The sequence below is a fragment of the Rhinolophus ferrumequinum genome, chromosome 20 (genome assembly GCF_004115265.2).
Source record: "Rhinolophus ferrumequinum isolate MPI-CBG mRhiFer1 chromosome 20, mRhiFer1_v1.p, whole genome shotgun sequence".
NCBI classification, from domain to species: Eukaryota; Metazoa; Chordata; class Mammalia; order Chiroptera; family Rhinolophidae; genus Rhinolophus; species Rhinolophus ferrumequinum.
The window spans coordinates 20,406,846-20,412,845 of record NC_046303.1 but is presented as its reverse complement, the minus strand read 5'-3'; positions in this window follow the sequence as shown (position 1 = coordinate 20,412,845).

Here is a 6,000-nt window from a genome sequence, read left to right as displayed (position 1 = left end):
ACAAAACAAGAAACAGAAATACTTCAGAGCATGAATCCCAAATTTTAAACCCTCACTTTGATGTCATATGTGACAAAGGAAATTTTGATGAAGAATTGTGAACTAATATTTTAAAGACATCTTGTAGCCAATATACATTTTTGTATCTATCATTTTCATTAGCAATAATAAGCATGTTAATTGTTAGGTAAACACAAACTCATTATCGTAGGCATATAATATAGCTATGAGCTGCTAAATAGGATTAATATTGATTAGTCAAGATATTTTTTGAATGACTTTAGACTCAATCTTCACTTTATGGGATTAATAATAAATGCTTTCTTTTAACAAGAAAATAGTGAAGTAAAATTATTAGCAAATGACTTTTAAAAGCAACGAGATGTTACTGATTTATCACTGCTTTTGTACTAGCAGATATCAAGTTTTTATTTTTTAATTATAATAATTGGAAGTTCAGAAGCATTTTTATATTTTTAAATAAAGCTTCACCTCACAATTTTGTTATAGTTTTAGAAAATACAACATTTTAATTGATCTTATAGATTTAAAATTTCGCATCTGACAGAAAATTTCTTGACAAGTTAATTTACAATGGTAATTTAAAATTGTACTTTATTGAAGCATCACCAGAGATATTAAATCATACAATGACAGAACGATATTGTTTGTGACACAATGTACCACGCTTCCCCAATCCAGATAAATTCAGTTAATTGGAAAATAACACAGGTAATAAGTGGTGGAGCTTAGACTGGACTTGTTCTTCTTTTTTCATTTATGCCCTAAACTAATCCAACTACTCATCAGAAAAGGGACTTAATTTAGGGCAAAAAGAATAATGCAAGAAGACCACATAATCTCAAAACAAAGATACGTATGCCAATGAAAAAGACAACATTAAGGGTTTGATTACATAAGAAAAAGAAGAGCAAAACCATGCTTAGATTATCTAGTAAAACAGCTAAACTTCTTAAGCATTTTTCATTGTTTCATGTTGTTAAACCTTCACGTTCTTTCTCAAACGTGGCCTCATTGGTAGACAGAGCACAGAGTAATGGAAATTGCATGGAAGAGAAGGACCAACAATGGCAAAATGCAGTACAGATTCTAGACTCTCAGTCTCAAGCAAAGTAAAATAATCAAGTTTTTTATTGTTTTCAACATTATTCCTGCTTGTTTATGCATATTTCTTTTGGAGCAGATCAAAACTAAGCTGAGAATCTAGATGGTATGTACAGATAAAGAAAATGGGCATATCACTTTGAGATTTCCACCCCTGATATGGTAAACTCAATGTTATATATGGAACAGCCTTTTCTCAACATTCTAAATTATATATCTTATATCAGAATTTCTAATAGAAATTAGAAAAATAGGAAGACACGGACCCAGAAATTGTTTCTTTTTATATATAACTAACAGTAAGATGGACTAATGACAGTTTCAGGATGTATGATATTGTTGTAGAACTTTTTTTTGGCTTTTTATAATAATCCTTTGCTATGAAAGATAGGCTCCACTTAAAAAGTCAAAATGAATATAAAAAAGGAAAGAAAAACAAAACAAAAAAATTTAATTGAATAAATTGTTTCATTTCAAACATATAATTGTTCTCACATAAAAACTATAGACTCATTTATTATGACATATTCTCTATTAAAAATGTGTACATATTCCTTTATTTGTTTGTCTTGTTCTTTTGTTGCTTTCAGTTTTATATCCCACATATGCGTGAAGTCATATGGTTCTTGACTTTTTCTGTCTGACTCATTTCACTTAGCATAATAATCTCAAAATCCATCTATGTTGTCAAAAATGGCAGTATTTCATCTTTTCTTATGGCTGAGTAGTATTCCATTGTGTATATATACCACATCAATTTATATATATATATATATATATACACACATATATAATCAATTTATATATATATAATCATATGTATATTCATCAATTTATATATATATAGATGAATATACATATATATGAATATATATATTCCTTTTATTAGCTTTTCTTACTGGAATAAAATACCGAAGTTACTTTCCATTCAAAAGCAGAATTGGGAATCCCTGCCCAAACTTTACAATGAATTTTAAAATTAAAGGTAAATTATGATATGTGTCCTAAGAGGATATTAAAAACACAAATATTAAGTGATATCATAGTCAGAATTGTCAAACATTGAGTAAACAGTAAATCATATAGTGATGCCAAGAAGAAATAATCTAGACTTCAGGGCTCTTCAGACTAATAACTGTGTTTGGAGATAATAAAGCAAAACAAAATTCCAGGAAAAAAAAAGATAGTTATAGATAAGATATTAGTGGAAAATGCTTTTAAGTTGTAAAATGTGCTAGTAGCTTAGTTAAAGAATTAAAGTTCTCTTTAAACATATCTGTTCTCCCTGGCTGAAATCAACACAATGCTCTCTTACTTATTAGGAATGGAACTGAAAGATCACACTTCCACTTTCTATGTGCAAGGGATATTCCTTTCATATTTTACACTCACTAATTTGACTTAGAAGCTGTGTGATTTTTCTGGAGAAGTAAGGCCCACACGTCTTTATCTTCAACATTTCTAAAGTTATTATTCTGTTCTCCTCCCTTGTATTGGAATCTTTTTCTTATATGCACAAGGGTGCCATTTCATAAAGATTTTCATTCTGAAACTAGAAGGAGCAGGTAGGTGGGATGTCAAAGGAACACAGCCATGCTATTGGTCTGGTTGATGTTACTACTGTTTTCAACAGTAACAAAGACGGCACTGTGTGCCCTCAGGTGAGTCACTTAACCTGCTGTGTCACAACTGCTCTACCTGCAAATTAGATAATCGCCTTTGCCACCCATCTTCCTCTCAGGGTTGTTTTGAGAATGTCATAACTGGTCATTTCTTTGATCTGTTCAAGAAACATTCAATGCCCTTGGACCTCTGAATATGCATGCCCAAGTGAAAGTTCAGTTATGAAACTACACCCAACAGGAATGTTTCCTTACTGAAAGAGACAAAGGGCAGCCAGCTGAAGAATGCCAGACCCAAATCACATCTTGAAGGCCTTTGAGAATCTCAGATGAAAGGATATATATATATATATATATATATATATATATATATATATATGAAGTATTATTACCTAGGCAAAGAAAAATGCATGTATTTTCTGTCAGCATTCAAGAGCCAAATATAAGGGTGCCTTCTGCTCCCCTTTGATATTTCGTTTGCATTTAGTTTGATGACAATATAGATAAATCCTCTATTTGGTGCCATTGGACCCGGGTTACATTTCAGTGCGTGGAAAATGATGAAATGAAAGAGAGAAGCCTTTGAAAGAAAGTGAAAATAAATGTAATAGCCAAAAGCCAAATAATAGTCATAGTATATTTAAAGTCTATTAAAGAGCAGCAGTCAGGGTATCAAATGCACACTCTCTCATCCTCTGTGGTCAGCCTACTATGTGGACCACCTGCCTTAAATTACACAAGCTCACCGCATCCCTGGAGTCGGGGGGAAGGCTGGAGAAGAATGGGGGTGGAGAAGCAGCTTTCTCCATTCATAGTAATCATACCAAATTTAAAATATTTTTAGAATGCCTCTTTTCAATTCACAATCAATTATATTTGAATCTCTAAACCACCAGTCTGGGCTTTGGAATAATGTGTGCATACATGCAGTAAGTAACTAACTTGGAATTTCAGTTTTTCAGTAGATATAGACTGGCATGAACAGTTTAGTTATCAGTGATTATGCTGTTTTAGGGGGTGACAGGGCAATGTAGAGTTGTTCATAGCACGGGAATATAAAAAATGGAACCCCAATTGGCTGGATCAGGAGAGGGGAAGCTTCTGGATAGACTGCCCCAATTTGCTTAAGAAGCACATGTGGCAAATCTTTGGGTCCTTTATAGAAATCAAGTGGAATCAATTTCACAGACAAGAAAATGCACTGATAATAAAAGCTAGCCTTATTAAATTTGACAACTATTGCTTTTGGGGTGCCAAGGCTGCTACATATAGTTGTGAGGGATGCTTACTGATAAAGGGCACTTGGTCCATGGGGTAATGAGTCCTGAAGTCAGCCCTGCTCGGACAGGTGAGCCTTATGCACTGGACAAAAGGGTCCCTTTACTCAGTCACACAAAGAAATCATAGGCAAATGGCAGCTGTGGGCTCCGTCCAGAAAAGCACTCTAAAATACTTAAGTTAAAATAAATGTGTGAATCTCAGTGTCTTAATAAATGTCTTTTTTGGGAATTACTTGGATTTTCATTCTAAACGTTAACCTGAGAGACAACTATATGAATTCCCCCACCATAATAGTATGGGACTGTCATGTTGTCATTTTTGGTTCTTTTCGATGAGGATTCTGCCTCTTTGCCTGGGTTTCCTATTAGTATAATGGAGACGTTAGTTCAAATGCACAAAAATGCCATGTGACAGGTGCTAAGCAAGGTGCTGGGCTTATAGTAGTGAGCTGGATAGGCAACTGTCAACAGAAAGCTTAAAGTCTAATAAGCAACTATTAATCTATAAGATGTTGCTACATATTGATGAATGTGCATTGAAAAGAAAGAAAACTAGCAAAGACCAAAGAAAAAAATGTTCTTGGACTCACTTCTGTCTGTTGTAAAGTTACCAGTCTTTGAATGGAGGTGCCTCTCCATTCCTATATTTCCACAGGTAGGGGGGGCCCTAATTTCTGCACCACCCCAGAATATCAAAGAAAAGTCAGGGGAAGTAACCACTGTACGGGCCTCCAGTGCACATGCAGCAAATATCCACAGGTGAGACCAGCCTTCTGTGAGTAGAGGCTCCTTTGTTTGTTATGATGAGCATGACATAGTCACTTCTACATAAACTTTAGACCATAAGGGGACCCTCAAGAAATGTTTGTTGACTGAATAATTATGCTTTTGTTTAATTGAAGGCAGTGTCATAGTGGCCACCCACGCAGACTGTCACTTGGTGAAAAGTGCTTGGGAAAGAGTGAACATTTAGAAATTGCTTCTGCAGATCTATATGATATTTAACTCTAGCTGTGCAATCAGACAGTTGAGTAGACCTTTCACAGAAGAAAATGAGTCTCTCATGGCTGTACTTTCGAATAAGTTCACACACTCTTTACCTAGGTTATTTTGCTGAATCGTGCTACCTACAATCTCATTTCAGGTTATTCTCTGCATCAGTAACTCATGAAAACAAAACCCACTAGGAAAGCATGTCAGACATAATAATAGCATCACAGATCACAAATTAAAAAGGCCTCTGGGATCATTTGCACAGAGTAGGAAAACCCACTTATGACCACTCTCCTCTGGTTCTGCCTCATTCCACAATCACTCCATGGGGCAAACTGCACTCCTGGTTTTTCTGCCCAACAAAGTTTCTGCACATGCTAGTTAAATTATCTTTTTTTTTTTTCCATCAGTCTTGAATTCATAAGAGTATTCTTAGTGGTAATTATCCTTAAAAAGGCAAATACAATGTTCTCAAGGCATTTTTCCACAAACAAGTCTTTGTATCAGTAATTGCAAAAATCAAAATAAAGTAAAAAGTACTCTGAAAGGCACATGTATTCATAATATTACTCTTAGAATTTTCAGTGGATATTAAGACATACTCATTTTGATTCTTAGGATATGAAAAGGTAACTGGGATCCTGGCCTTTACAACTTACCAGGTATAATGTCTATACACAGAGTAGTGTCCAGCTTCAGTTATAAAGCCACAGTCATGGTCTTGTTATCTGCTTTGTTTATGCAAAACTTTGTAGTGAAAGAGAAAGATAGTGAGCTTTGAGGAATAGTTTCTCAGCTGGAAGATAATAGGTAATTCCAGTACTCATGCCAATTCTGGAATTTACTATCCTGCTTAAAATCTGAACACATGCTCTTAAGTATAGAGAACACTGGACAAGGCCCAGTTAGTCTTTGGCAAATATCTTAAACACTTGGGACTTCAGAGTCCTTTGCTCTAAATTAAACGATTGAATTAAATG